The sequence below is a fragment of the Taeniopygia guttata genome, chromosome 5, assembly GCF_048771995.1.
Source record: "Taeniopygia guttata chromosome 5, bTaeGut7.mat, whole genome shotgun sequence".
Lineage (NCBI taxonomy): Eukaryota > Metazoa > Chordata > Aves > Passeriformes > Estrildidae > Taeniopygia > Taeniopygia guttata.
In genome coordinates this window covers 46,068,071-46,083,882 of record NC_133030.1, presented here as the reverse complement: position 1 = coordinate 46,083,882, position 15,812 = coordinate 46,068,071, and the positions used below count along the sequence as shown (strand labels likewise).

General features: G+C 33.9%; 1 long non-coding RNA gene across 1 annotated transcript in view; it reads right to left on the bottom strand.

Moving 5' to 3' along the window:
* LOC115495573 (uncharacterized) overlaps window positions 1–15,422 on the bottom strand; it is a 40,017-nt gene extending 24,595 nt beyond the window's left edge. Inside the window, exons 1-2 of the long non-coding RNA XR_003960864.4 lie at window positions 14,903–15,422; window positions 7,316–7,410 (exon numbers count right to left, since the gene is read on the bottom strand). This is a non-coding gene — a long non-coding RNA (uncharacterized lncRNA). The remainder of the gene's footprint in view (window positions 1–7,315; window positions 7,411–14,902) is intronic.
* Between the last annotated feature and the right edge of the window lie 390 nt (window positions 15,423–15,812).

Genomic DNA, 15,812 nt, shown 5'->3' with positions numbered 1-15,812 from the left:
CTTGTGTTGATACATAGCATATTTTTCTCTCTTTTACTGTGAACAATAAACTTACCATAATTTTATTTATTAGCATTTTTTTTTGAAAGTTAAAAATTAAAAAGTTTTCTAGCCTATTACAGACTTAACAGACTGAGGATTCCCTCAGCAAGAATCTGTGAAACGTTGAGGCCGCTTTCTAACATTGCAAACATAACCAAGCCTATGATCAAGGAAGTCTTGAGAAGCAAATACCCTGGTCATGACCCTTGCACTAAAAGCCAGGAAAAGGCTGCTCTGGGAAAAAGATAGAGATTTAAAATCTGTGCAACTGCTCTAAATTTGGCTTAAGGTCAGAATTCTTTCATTTACTATTAAATTCTGTACTGCAGAGTATTTTAAAATTTATTAATACATATAAAGTGCCCTGATAAGATACTTATAAATAGGTAACAGTAAAAAACTCAACACAGGCACCAGCTTATATATATATGCACATTATCCCTATATCTATCTCAGTCTATCACAGCTGCAATGACGCTATGTGTATTGAGTGGATTTGACAAATATTGGCCGATAGTTCACTTTATTAAATCAGATTAAACATACTGGATAGCAAATTTAAGAAGTTTTGATGCGTAACAGAACACAGTAGCTTGATATGTCAGCTCTGCAGGAATGTGAGTTTTTTTTCTTTTTTCTTCTGCATCTTTTGCTTTTTCACAATGATGTCTTTAGATGCAGGCAAAAGAAGCAATAAAAAGGGTAACAATAAACTTGTGCCTCAGCTTGAGATAAACAGACATTTCAAAGAGAAAATAAGAGAATTTGCCCATGAGTTAAATGGTTCAGAACACTGTGATTAATATAAAGTTTCGTTTTGTCCTTCCAATTTCTGTCTGCAGACCAATGAGAATGACACTAACGTGTTCTGATTTAACAGATATTTTACGGCTAGGACCTTACAGTGCACTCAAGTCTTTTTATGACCAGGGAATCACTGTGTGCCCTAGTCTTCACCTTGTTATAAAGAAAAATAATTGCTCCAAGAGAAGACAGTAAGAAGTCTATCAGAGCTTCAAAATATAGAGGCTGGAAAATATTTTATTTCTTTCAAAACTATTGTCTTTCCACTGAACTTCACAGCAACTGATAAAAAGGTACCATACAATCCTGTGGGTCTGTGAAAATATTGGTATGTCGGTAATATTTGTAAAATATTTTAGAATGTTATTATGAATGGCAACATTAAATCTCCTACCATTCAGCTATAGTTTATATGTTTCATTTTTTTTCCTTCACGCATGTTTATTTTGGACTCAGAAACATGCATTCAAATTACTTTCTCAAGGGCAGTTTAGCACCACAGTAAGACAGATAGTACAATTAAAAATTATTTTCTTTGGGAAGCTTATAAAACTGAAGTCTTTAGTGTCTGTTTATGGCATATCATAAAGTCGTTTTTGTGCAAGCTTGAAAAGTAATATTGTGTAAATAGTAAAGATTAAACAAGAAAAAATAATGGCTTGAACTTTCATATATAAATTCCAAATTAAGGTTTTCTCAATAAAAACAGACTAAATGTAGAAAGCTTAGATACAGGTTGCCAGCACAACAAGCACTGCAGACTCCTCTACAAGGTGCCATGCCAATTGCAGAAATAAAAAAGACTTGAAAGCATTTGTATACTTCTTATAACAAATTGCTTTGAGACAATGTAGTATCATTTTTAGACAGTTACTCCTCAATAGAAATAGAAGTATTTGCAGTGTCATTCTCAGAAACTTGAACCCAAACTTGGGGTAACAGAATTTAGTAACTGCTTAGAACAAATAGTTTCGTTGTAGTCTGTATGGATATATGATAAATGATCTTGAAAATCATTTTCTACTTTGACTTCAGGACACTAAACACCATCCAGATTTCGGCATAACGCAGAATCCAAAACATTTAATATTAATATGCCCAGACTACCAAGACTGACGCTTTAATTTATTTACTGATTCTCCAATAATCAGCAAGATAGAATAGCCAGAAGAATAGGCATGCTTTCTCAACAACATGAAAACAGGGCCTGCTTTGGTCAGATATATGAGATATGCACATGAAAAACATGTCCATAAGTACTCTAATACAGTATCTAAGCTGTCAGAGTCTGTTCTTGAAATAAGAACATTTTTAAACAAAATAAAACCAAAAAAAATTTTTAAAAATCTTCACATTTTACTCCAAATTATATTAGCTTAATTCATTATTTTCTACATAGGAATACTGATATGAACATTTAGGAATCCTGTATGAAACTCATAAAAATTTAGTTTTCCTTCCATTCCCTCCCTGTGTAGAAAGGTTTATTTCTCAAATCAGTGACTTTAGTGTCATATTGGCATCATGGATCCATCCTGGCAATAAAACAACATCACTAAGTATGTGTGGGTGTTTGCACGTGAGACTACATATGCATCTTATCATGTATGCATGCACACACATACTTGTGTGTGTACAGACATTTATATACACACATATATCCATGCTTGACCATTTTAGTTACAAAAGACAAAATTTAGTCTTCAGTTTTTAAAATCTTTCAGCAGTTTATTAGTTATACCACTGAAATTTTCGAAATAAAAGTTATTGGATCAATTTTTTTTGGCAAGAAGCACAGGATGTAAGTAAATGCCATGTACTGCTATATATATAGAGCTCTCTATCTTAATTTATATTTTTATTTAATGTTTTTAATGTTTAATTAACCTTAAAATTTTCATTGTCTAAGGATGAAATACAAAAAAAAGCAGTTTTAAATTCTATTTATGTCATCCACTTGTAAGGGTGGAGGGAAAGCAGAAATAAAACAAAATAGCAGTCTGTTGTGGGTGGATATATTTTAATGACAAAAAGATGACAGAAGAATTATGGCAAGCTTGGAATCTTATTAAATAGGATCCAGCTGAATTTATTGGACAGGAAGCAGTAGAACAATGTCCAAGCAAAAGAAAAAGGACTTATGATCAAAATATTATTCAATTTTTCTAGAAATATATGGGATTTTTAATAAAAATATGCATATGTGCACCTGTAGTTTTTTAGATAGACTATATATATAAGGTAGAGAAAAATATCCCAACAAATTCTAAGTTATTTTGTCTCTATGTAACCCCACTTGGATGAAGATAAAACAATATTCATACAAATATTGTGAGAAAAATGTTCTCCTATAATATACAATGTTTTCAGGATGGAGAATTGACATAAAGTTTGCAGAAAATATCATTTCTATTCCCAGTTTGGACTGATTACTGAATCAAAGCAATTCAGAAAAGTATACCTTCATAGGTATTGCCATAAATAAGTTTACATGGAAGCTGGCCATTCCCTAGGCAGTTAAGGGAAGATATGTTGACACTCAATGAGATTTAACTGGCATATAGTCAGAAAGACAGCATATGAAGAGTGTATAAAGAGCATATAAATAGTTACAGTGGTTGCAGTCAATTAAAACAGGGTAGACATTCCTATACCAGAACCAGGATGACAAAATTGCTTATCAATATTAAAAAAAAAATAAAAGAAGTGAAAGTTTTATAATTTAATAAGGATGAAGGATCTGGATCATCCTTTATTTGCCCATGGTGTAGCTGCTGGGTAAGTATAGCCAGCTACAGAGGGAAGGATTTTCAGAATCCTGGGGAGCAGGTCCACCACCCATAACTCTGCTTTAGTGTATGTAGATGCAGGGTTGCAGCCCTGTCTCCCTTATTCATGCATTTTGTGTGCACACAAATATTCACAGAACTGAAAAATTTTTAAGAGAAAAAAAATCTGAATTTAACACAATAATAGAACCATTACTTGAGCCCTTTGTAAGGAGAAGAAGTTGACAAATCCTGCTGGGAAAATAAATAGAGATATCATTGTAATCTCATAATTTGAATTCTCCCAGCTATGGCCTACAGTTACCTACACATTCATTTATTATCAATCACATTTTATAGCTAGGAATTCTTTTTTAAAAGAGCTATATCATTAAATATTTGACCCATGTTACATTCTCTATTGTTGTCTAGTCTATCAGATTTTATGTACAACATATTGCAGAAGGATAGAAGAGTGACCTGAAGCAAGTTTAAAATTCAGAATTCTGTCTTAAATGACCCACCTGAGCCTGTGCACGGCAGTGTGTTATTGTCTGTGTGTATGCCCATGTTTTCATGTCTGTATCTCTGTGCACAACAAGTTTCAGCTTGCCATGCCTATACTCTGACCTAATAAGCAAGCAGCTTAATTGGACGTCTATCATGCCCAACCAGGAAAGCTCCATTTCAGCTGATGCTATTCTCTCAGGAATAGCATTTGTCTACAATGGCTGAACAGCATCTGCCTGGTGTAATGTGGGCACACGCCTATGTACACATTTTTGTAGACACTAGAAACTCAGTTCTCTTCTCATCATATAAGTCTAAAAATATTACCCTCAAAAAAAGATTGATTGGGATTTCTTCCACTTGTTTTTATGGTGAACTGTACATCATTCAAACTTACTTTTTTTTTCACAGACAAGAAGCTCTTGGATCTTACAATTGTGTTGCTGAGTCGTTTAGACTTTGCAGTTTCCTCCTGGTAGAATCCAGAGGTTTTTTAGGTCTTGTTTTTTTTAGGTGAACTTTTACTTTGTATTATTTAATTCCATCCTCGTTCTACTGTCATTTATACACCATAAAACTCCACAAGTGTTATTCAGAAAACAGTATGGTCCTTGAAAGTCCATTTAGTAATCTTGTCACACTCATTAATACCTCTTAGTGACTGTTATTCAATTACCTTTTCTCTAATTACTTAAATGCTTTCTGTTTGCTGATATGGATTAAATCCTCTGATGGGCTAGGCTTTTTTAATCAATATTTTATGTGTCATACATAGATGCGGCCAGTTAGGCTTAGCTAACAGCCAAATGTCCACACAACAGCTCATAAACCCTTCCTCCTCAACAGGGCATGGGCAGAACACAGGATTAGAAAGCTGGGTCAAGATAAAGACAAGGAGATTGATGCAATTCACTGTCACAGGTGGAATATAGGCACTGGGTAAAAAAATTATTTTTTATTGCCAACTTGGGTAGTAAGAAACAAGCAGATAAACTTTAAATCAACATATTTTCCCAATTCTTCTCAGGTCCTTCTCTTCACACTGAGCTCACCACCCTGAGCAGCACAGTGAGACTCTGCATTTGGTGTGTGTTTTAGTTTGTACATAGCAGTTCCTTTCTGCCTCTCTTTCCTCATCAGCCTGTTCTTCTGCTTTTGCATTGTTTTTCCATCAGACATTGTTTCTTCATGAATATCCAACTGCTCCAGCATGAATCCTCCCCAGGCTGCAGTAGATAGGTATCCTGCCACGAAGTTTTTCATTCTCCTTCTCTGACCTCTGGATTTTCTTTATTGTTTGTCATACTCTTTGTATCCTCTTCCTCTCTCTTTTCTGAAACATGTCTCCCAGAGATGGCACCACATGTCTCCAGTGTTAGGAGACAGATGGGATTGACTGTGTCTGGCACTGGCATCTTTCCACAGAGGCCACCCTTGCAGGCCCATCCTCTCCTGCCTCTGCCTCTCTGCTACCAAAACCTTGCCAACTGCACCCAATGTATTAGATTTAAACTTTCAAAAATACAATTGCAATACTTAGGATATAACATATTAATTTTATTTCAATTATGTGCTCCTTTTGGGACATTTTTTCCATATCAGATAATGAGGTCTTGGATGAAAGGGAGGAGTTTTACAAGTACTTTTTGAGAGGTATTCATAATCTATAGATTTTGTGGCCAAGAGGTGACTAAATTCCTATGTTCTAATGTACTATATAATGTAGACTGCATGGTTCCAGCCCTTGCAATTTATCCTATTCTGGTCCTAATAAATGATTTTTGACTAAAACATATGTGTTTAATATCAACCTCCATAGTGACTGCCTTCAGTTTGAGGAATGACCAAGTCCCTTCAGTGATACCCAGACATGTGAGAATTCTTAGGTAGTATTTGGGATGTATGTTTGAAGACATTCCATGAAACTTCAAGCAAAATGTTTGTGCTGTATATATAAATAAATAAAATAAATTTAAAAAAAGGAAGTAAAAGCTCACAGAAATATAAAAGTAAAAAACAAAATCCACCAAGCACAACCAGGAAATCTTTAGCAACATCTGAAAGATAAACAAATAAGAAAAATTTTGCATGATGTGGGAAAAAGAACAAATAAACTAGTTTGTTTTCCTCACAGAAAATTCCACATGCATTCTTCATAAGTAAACCTTGATGCGTTGAATAAATACTAGATTCTTTTATGCATTTTTCTTTTTATTCTTATAAACAACTTCTGGACAAAATAAATTGCTTAGGATAATAAAACAAACAAACAAACAAACAAACCAATTATCCATCCAGCCATGTAGTCTTAATATATTTTTTAAAATATAGAGAATACAAGGCTTTTCTGGTTTTGAAGATTTGTTATACTCAGGTTTGTATTTCATAGCACCACCTATTTTTTTCTCTACACAATATATTCTATGTCCGAAACATAATCCATTCCAGTTGAATAAAGAACAGTTTTCTATTGACATCCTTGACAGAGATCTTCCAGTTCAGCAAGCAAATAGGACAGCAACACTACCACTCAAGTAAACTCATGCAAGGGAGTTATTCTGATTTACCAAAGCTCTGACATCATATTGACAATGTCTGTAAGTTACATTCAGACTCACTGGCACTGTTCAGTCTGAAGTTCAATCCTGGGCTAGCTGTCTACCAGGCTGTAGTCAGGAATCTGAAGAGATACTGCATGAAGAACCAATGTGAAATGACTGTTTTCAGGTATATATATTTCCCTCAGAATAATCTCAGGTGTCAAGACTGGATAGTGAATACTCAGTCTTCTTAGTGAAGTTGTAATAAATCTGTATCTGGATCAGCTGTTCAAATAGAAAACAAGCTGAGTAATTCCACTGTTGTTATCAAATGAAATATTTGCATAAAGGACAGTAAATTCATCCCCAAGTGCCTTTTTGAAAACTAGTGTGCTGTATTTCCTAACATTACTAGAAACATTTTGTGTCACCCTCCAATAGTGGGACTAGCTCAAAAGATGAGCAATCAAATGTAGCTTAACTGCAGGTTAAAAAGGCAAAAGTCAATAAAGACAAAGGGCAAAGCTGTTAGCAGAAATTTATTGATGTCCTTCATTGCCTTGTCCAAGCCTTACTCTTTATTGCTCTACCTCTATTCTTGCAAGAAGGAATAACTCAAGTCCACATATAGAAAATAAGCAGAGTACTTACCACCCAAATCTCACTTATTCCCTCATATCATCAGTTGCTTTTTGGAACATGTTGTTTTTGTTAAGTGAGGCTGTGGTTTAGTTCCAGAGGCATTCCTGTAAGTGAAGAAAGCACAGCCAAAGCCACCAGCAGTCTGATTTAACTTTCAACAGGCTAGACAGAGTTAATCCTCAGGAATTGTTACCCACTAAAGGAAGATGAAAGCCCAGGCTAGGGAGTTTGTGTGAACTTGAATCATTAAACAGACACTGATACAACAAAAAGGCATCCTGCTCTCTCATTGATGTTACATAGTACTGCTCTGAGTAATGACTCCAAAGATAAAAAGAAAAGGAAACAAGAAAATGAGGGGATTCATAAAAATCAGAGATGGAAAAACGTTGGTTTATTGTGACAAGTATTAAAAAAATATATACAATATATAATAAAGAACAAGAAACATGATCACTACAGGAGTCACTCTTGCAGGCCAAGGTAATCCATAGGATCACAGGAACTGTTTGGGTTTTTTTCTCTGCAGGTTCTTGTAATTTATATGGTTCTGTTTTGATTATCATTAAACTGAAAGGGAGACAATCTTTTTACTACAATAAAGCATTCCTACTGGGAATTTGCACTCAGAAGAAAAGATGTAGTATTATGTTCAAACACAAGGTCTAGGCACTGAAATGTAAGTTTCTTTAATTCATCTTGTAGTCTGATATTAATGCAAAAATTTAGGGGCTTTTCAAGAAGCCTAAAAGTACCTCAATGAATTTTCACATAATTTTGTGTCAACCACCTCAAAATCTTGAGAACCTTCACATAGAAGAGTAGGAGAATTTGGAATGGCTCTAGGGCTCCACTTATTTATGCTTTGTTATTCTTTGTCCCTTGCCTGCTGTTTTTCCTTTTTGAGTCTAGAATATATAATTTTTTTTTGGGGGGTGGAAGTAGGATTATTGTGGTGGTCATAGGAAGGGAAGAAAGAACAACTTTCTCCACTAGATTTATGCAAAGGAATAGGGTCAATGTTATAGGATGGGGAGAAATTTTAAAGGATATTTGTAGTACTGCATTGTCATAAATATTTAAATACAAAGTAAATTACATGCTTATCTACTGTGCACATGGCAGATATTAATGCCTGGCAATTATGAGATAGATGTATTGTTTAATCTAAAAGAGTTAAAAAAAATTTTGAAAAGAAGATTCATCCTGCTTTGTTAATTTCCAGTGACTATTCCTAATTTGATGCGATTTATTTGCCAAAAAAAAATTTATAAATAGAAGCAGATCATTGTGAAGACAAGGGAATGGTTATTTTATTGACAGTTTGGATTAAGTTAATTTATGTATGTGCTCATGTGGGGTTTTTATTTATTATCTGGTCTAAATTTAATTGTCAAATTTATTTCTCAGGCTGCTTTAAGATTCTTTTCCTCCGAGTGACCGTGATGTCTCCAGCCATCATTTTACTCTGTTGTCTTAATTTTAAAGCTTGTGATACTTTGTGTCCTGCCAATACACAACAGGAGAAGTTCTGAGATGTCTCCCACCTTCCTTTACACACACACATATCTGATTTTCTTAAAGTGTTTTTGTTTAATAGGAACATAAAATTTTCTGTCTCTGGGCGATGGATTCTGTATACATGTATATGTATACAGAATCCATGTGTCAAATGATGTCTTAATTGGAAAATACCAATGCAAATGTATATGCACTTGATAAGTTACATTCCTGTTAAGGTATGTAACTTAACCTGTTAAGTTAAAGGTAGTTGAGGGAAAAGTGCTAATGGATCAAAAAAATATATGTTCCCCGTGTTTACTGAAACTTCAGAGACTTTTAAGAAATCTGGTCTCTTAACAAGTCATAGAATCAAAACTGCAAATCCTAACAATTATTACCAGGTTCTCTGAAGATAGGACAGGGAGCCAATATATTTGATGATTAATTTGAACAAGAACTCAAAAGGGGTTGGTTTTAATGATTTTTTTTTTATATTATTTATATTGATATTGTTTCTTTCTTTATTTCTGACTTCTTGAAGATGATGGTGGAACCACCTGATTTATCTGATGTAAATCCAAAGTGTCTGAATTAATACAGACGTTTGGAATTAGAACACAGGTCTTCATACGTTTTCTCTCGTTTTCAAAAGGATGTTGTTTATTTATTGAAAGACAAAGTTCCAACGGAACATTTCTTCGGCAAAGATTTATCAGATCCAGCATGAACTTTGATGCATATATTTTTCAACCCATCAGAATATTAAGACAGTTGGAGCATTCAGGTGGTTAAAACCTAGATCTCCGTCCCTAGTTTCCCTAAAAAATCAGGAGTTTGAAGATGCATGCCATTTCATGATGGAGAATCTTAGACAGAAGAAATTTTTTTGTCTGTTCTAGTGAATTAAATCTTGGAAAAATTAAATCTTGCCTAATGATTTAAGTGTTGGAAAATTTAATCCCAGATGAGATTGCTGGATGGACAAAAAGCATTTTACACCACAGTGCACTGAGATTTTCCAAAGAAAGGGAAAGAAAAAGGAAAGGGAAAGGGGAAAGCAAAACAGAAAGAAAAGGGGGGAAAAAAAAGGGAAAGGAGAAGGAAAAAGGAAATTAGAAAGGGAGGAAGAAAAAATAGAGAAGATAAAAGGAGAAAATGAAGAGAAATTAAGGCAAGTGAAAAGAACTAAGTTTTATTTTTGTTTTTATTGAGTAGCAAACAATACAGCTCAAGAACAAAAAGTTCTAAATAAAGGAACATTCATTTAAGCACATTATACTTGGTACCAATATGCAGCATCAATCATTTGAAGACAGATTAATTTGAAGACTGAGAGATTTTTTAAAATCTCCATGAAAATAATTATTTTCCTAGTGGGGTCAGAAGGAGAGGACAGGCTTATGAGGGCAGAGGGCAAAAAAAAAAAAAATCCATCTTAATGTCTTCCTTCCTCCTTTAAAACTGAGAAAAAGCTTTGATTGTGAGAGAGAATAAGGATAAACAAAATAACCTGTTCCTACTTTGGTTTTGAAGTGAAATATAGACTTCAGCACTTCACATTTCCTTATAGCCTTGGATCTCATTGTCAGCATCATAAGATATTCTGTACGTCTTTCCTGTAGTTTGCCCTTACCCTCACCTCAGATAAAATCCCTTTCATGGCACTACCAACAGGGTTTTGTGAAGCTCATAACTTCCAAACCCCTTTAAGACAGAATTTTGTAGTGTACAGGATCTGTCAAACAGATTAGTGAAGAGAGATACAGTGGGTGCATTTGGGAAAGATACGTCTTTGAGAACATAGAGCAACTGTAAGCATGTTCAGTTCTTTGTCCAAGTCTTCTAGACTTTTCAAAGTCTGAGAAAAGTTTTCTTGAGGGATATGAATTTTACATGAGTTACCCTATTGTCACTGTATTTTCTTATTTGGCAGTGTCACTTTTTTAGCTCTTTAATTCTATTTTCAATAAGTGATTTAATCACTAACATGTATGAGAGATATGGTTTTCTGTATTTCAGGTATGGCTCAATAATGGTTCATTTCTTAAAACTGTGTGCCAGCTTTGATTCAGACTGGTGTATCAAAATAGTGTTTAGATAGAGTGGATTCTTCCTAATGTGCTTTTAGTCACTGCTCAGCTTATGTCCGGAGCAAAGGATATGAAAAATACTGGCCCCAGCTGTCTTCTGTTCTAGCTTTAGCTATAATTTGCTAAATCAGCTTGGAGAAAATATTGTCATATCTAGTAAATTTTTTTGCTATGTAGCAGCTCAACTAAGAACATGATGCGTGAGCATGCAGCTGATGTAGATCAGCAAATTTTGCTGCTGCAGTTCTTCTGAAAATATGTTCAATAAATACAATTTTCTCTTTTTTTTTTTTTTTTGGTGTGTGTTTTGGACTTTTATTATGTAGAAGATTAAAAAAATAGTAATTTCTCATTTATATCAGCATGCTTTTCAGATCCAGTTACAAAATATTTTATATTTTGTTCTGGACTACTTATTTTTCTGGCTTTTTAAAATTTATGTCATCATTTTCCCTGGTTAAGGATTAACTGGTGTTCCTATATATTGTCAAATCAAAAGAATGACAGTATCTCCTGTCCTGATTTTATGATTTCTATCTCTGATTCTCCAAAGTAAGGAACCTCAGTTTGTAAAATAGTCTAGGTGATGAGTGTTTTCTTCCACTTTTTCTAATAAGAAGTTCCTTAGCCATAAAATGCTGATATTTCCGAAGAGAAAGAATTCATGACAGAAATCAGATAGCAGAAACTAGATTGAAGAGATCTCCAGAAATAATAGGTTTATGTTGCTACTACCTCTCAGCTTGGCATTAAATCTTTAAGTGTTTTATTTTAGTGTTGTTCTGGTAGTAAGAGTTTGAACTTCAGTTTTTCCCATGGGTAATGGTTCTAAGAGACCACTGCATGAATAATTCATGCATATTCTTTTCTTCTCTCTTGCCTAAATACTTGGTAATTGCATGAAAACAGGATAAAATACATCAGGGCAAAATAAAAATTGCCTACTTTATGAAATAATACCACATATAGTATTTTCCCATGGAAGTGAAGTCAAATCCTCTTGTACTGAAGGAATTTTCTCTCCTTGGGACAAGAAATAAATGAAATAATGAATATTGGATATCACATTTCCATTGTTTTTGGCACTTACCTTGTGAACAGGCAGATATCTCTGTATTGCATTTGAGGAATAAGAACCTTCTTATAGCAATGAACAAGCTACGATAGTCTTCAAAGCAGTTGCGCTTAGTGCATCCTTCTCTGACATTACTCCTTTAACTTTTATTGGAATCCTACTGAATTACTGTACTACCTTTCCTGTCTCCATCTTTCATGTGATTAATTCATTCTAGACAAGATAAGGAGGAAGCATCTCAGTCAAGAACAGAGATGATGGGAATTTAAGAAACTAGGTGCTGCGATAATAGCTTGAAACATTTAGTTCTTTTCAGAATGTACTTCTCAAATTCTTTGTGACTTCGTCTGGACAAAATAGTTCTTCCCTACTTTTCAGGAAAAATATCTGCAAGATATCCTCATCCACCCTGCTAGAGTGCATATCTTATATCACATCTACTTAGAAGGACAACACGAAATAGAAAAGAACTTTGGAACCTTGGACAGAGAATTTGAAATTGAAAAGGCATCTAGCACGCATTCAGTTCATCAGTTTTCAGAAAATTAACAAGGAACACAAATAAAGATGAATTCCTCAGCTTGGGACATTAGACATCAGCAATTACTCAAATAAGGTGATAAAGAATTTAACATGCACTTTATAAAGAGAAAATTTTGTTTCTTTATAAATGGATTTATGTAGTTACAGTGAATTAGTAAAAATATCCATGTCTTATATGGTGTTAATATTATTGCTAGTGTTGCTACTTTTGCTTCTATCACTGTTCTAGTACTACTAGTACTGGTATTGGTACTGGTACTATTACTGCTACTGTTATTGGAATTTCTGTTATCTCTCCTTCCAGTCATGAACATGGATTTTATTATTCTATTTTCTTTTTCTGGTTTAATGCTAAGACTTCTTTTTGTTTGTGTCTTGTGTACAGTGTCAGAAATTCACTTGTTTCCTGTCTATGAAGCAATGAGAATTGCCAAATTTGGCACACAATGTTTCAACCTCTAAGAATAGAGAAGGAAGTCTTCTTAGGAAGTCTTCTAAATAACTGTCTCTGTCTCTCTTTCTCATGAACATGTTCATTCATATGTACACATATACCTGGAAATGAAAATGACACTCAAAGAATGTTTAAGGTGGCTACAGAAAACAAGGAATGAAAGGAAATGTTAGTCAAGGGTGAAAAGTACCATATGTCTTCAAAAGCCTTGGCACAATGGGGAGCCACCTAAATAGTTTTCTTAATGCACCCTGTCGTGCCTAGGTATTGATGGACATATGGTACATTTCACCCTGAACTGTGAATTTCCTGAAACAGCTGTAATGCTCTTTAAATGCTTTTCTGGATAATGACACATTCACAGCATACATTATATAACCATTCCTCCCTGACCCTTCAGGTGGCCCATGTACTTTATCAGTCTATAGAAAACAGGATATTAGTGGATCATTCATCTTCTGGTTGCATAAATATGTCTTATTCATTGTCATATTCTACAGAGGCTTAAAGTTTTCAGTGACTGCACCATGAGAAGGCCAGCAAGGTATTGAAGATTGCTGTCCTCTGGTAAGATCACAAACAAGTTCAAGATACAGACACATAAATAACAAAATTAAACATGAGTAGTTCTTTGCTTTAATAATTCTATGGTTCATTTCCTTACTCCTATTTTTACAAGAAAATTGGGAAAAATACATGGGTATATATGAAAAAATCAATGATATTGGTATATATATGTTATTATCCCCATAGATTTAATATCTCTGTGCAACCCATCTTGTGACTCATCCTTTATACATGACACAGAATCATTCATTTTTCATTTCACTGCTGACTGGTAAAATATAATTTCTTTATTTTTATGATCAGTTACTGGCAGTGTGAGATCTAACTTATAAATCTGCTTGAGTAAATAGATTGGTTTATTTAGAGGAGAAGTTATATTATCTGTAAGAATCTCTCTTGTTATTAAAAAAAACCCAACAGATGTAAAATTTTCAGATTTAAAAACTTTTTAAAAATAATCATTTGGTCTAATACTGATTTTCTTACATCAGAAACATTATTTGAACACCCTTCTTACAATTCTTTAGGGGAGTTACTGACTGATGAAAGATTTTAAGTCAATAAAGTTTTAAAAATGGTTACTGCTTTTTTATTGTTACTGCCCTTTACTTTTGTTATCACCTCCTTTATATGAAATGGACAGTATATTTTACAAGTCATCCATCTCTTCATCACTTCTGTGAAGCAATGAACTGCACAACCAGAATTTGTGTGTGAGAAAACCAATCGGGCAGCTGAATGGATTACAGAGATTGGTACCATAGCTTTACATTAACTTCATCTCTTTCCTGAAACCTTAGTTAACATTTCCAAACACAATTAAAAATATGCATCAAAACAATAAAAAAACAGTTTTCCCACCATGTATTTTATAGAAGTTTTATAGACTTTGTTATCTAATCACTGATTCCAGAACTACATGCCAGAATATCATGTTAAAGGGCTCTCATATGTAGAATGAAACTGTTCCTTTATAAAAATAACTGTTTCCAGAAATACTGGGATCAATGAAAATACAAATAAATTCTTTATTGTTTTACCCCCAAAAGTAAAGACTCCTGAAAAATGTTTAGATTTTTTTTCCCTGCAGAGGTTATATTTTAGGATTTTTTATGTGCCTGAGTTACACTCAATGTGCTGCTCTGAAAATTGAGATTGCTGTTTCCCCCAGATTTTTAAATTAAGATAATCCTGTCTCTTTCATAGGCCTTACTCATGCAAATACTCATTTCTTGTTCAGAGAGTACTTCTACCCACCCAAATTTCAAATAAATCATGTCCTATCAGATGGTGCATCAGTTCTGTCCCAACTCTATTTTCACATGTCAGTGACAAAGCAGATCCACCCCCTCATTTAATTTTACCTTCTATTCTGTCCTCCTGATTCTTCTGGCATGCTTCAGCATTTTCTTGATGCCTGGGTAGTGAAGTTGCAAGGTCCTCCCACCTTTTCAGGAGGAGGAACTGCGCTGAGGAGGAGTAAGTAATGGAGGAAACAGAATAAAATACAGCAGAGTTTTCCTGAAGCAGAACTGACAGTTCTTGTCTTCCAGAGTAATGCAAATGTGGCAGGCAGCTGGTTGAACAAATTTCCTTTCCCTCTTTCAAGTAAGATTAAAATTTGTGAAAATACTAGAATTATTGCTTTTGTATGAAAGTAATAAAAAAAATATACTTACCTAATCTGATTGACAACAGAAAATACAAGCTATATTCTTCCAAGGAGATGTGTTTCTCCTGTAGAATCATCAGTGTAAAGATTCTGATGACCACAAAGTGGTTAGATTTATATCCAATATGATATACTTTAATTATAAAAAAAAATTAGTATCTTTCATTGTTTCAGAAAGCAAAGAACTTAAATGATCTGATTTTCAAATATTGAATTAAAGGGTTATAACATTTATGGTTAAAAATGACACTAATGATACAAAATCATATTATGATTACTTAAACAAAAATAAAAATCACAAGTAAACATTCTGATAATTTTTTTTACGTTTAATTATTCAGGCTCTTCATGCTGGCACAGGAAAACACACCTTATAGGACAATAGTGAATGACTTTCTCTGGTATGGATATAGAAAACTTGTCATTACAGAGAAGGCTGAATCTCACAATATTACACCCTGAGTCTCATTAGTAACTTAAATTTGTACTTATATCTTAACAGAAATGGGCTTGTTAATTTAAAACTCAAAACATGCTGGAAAACATGCTTCAAGCTCAGGTGGTTTGATTTTCAATATCTTTAAATGGCTTGGATAGTATTG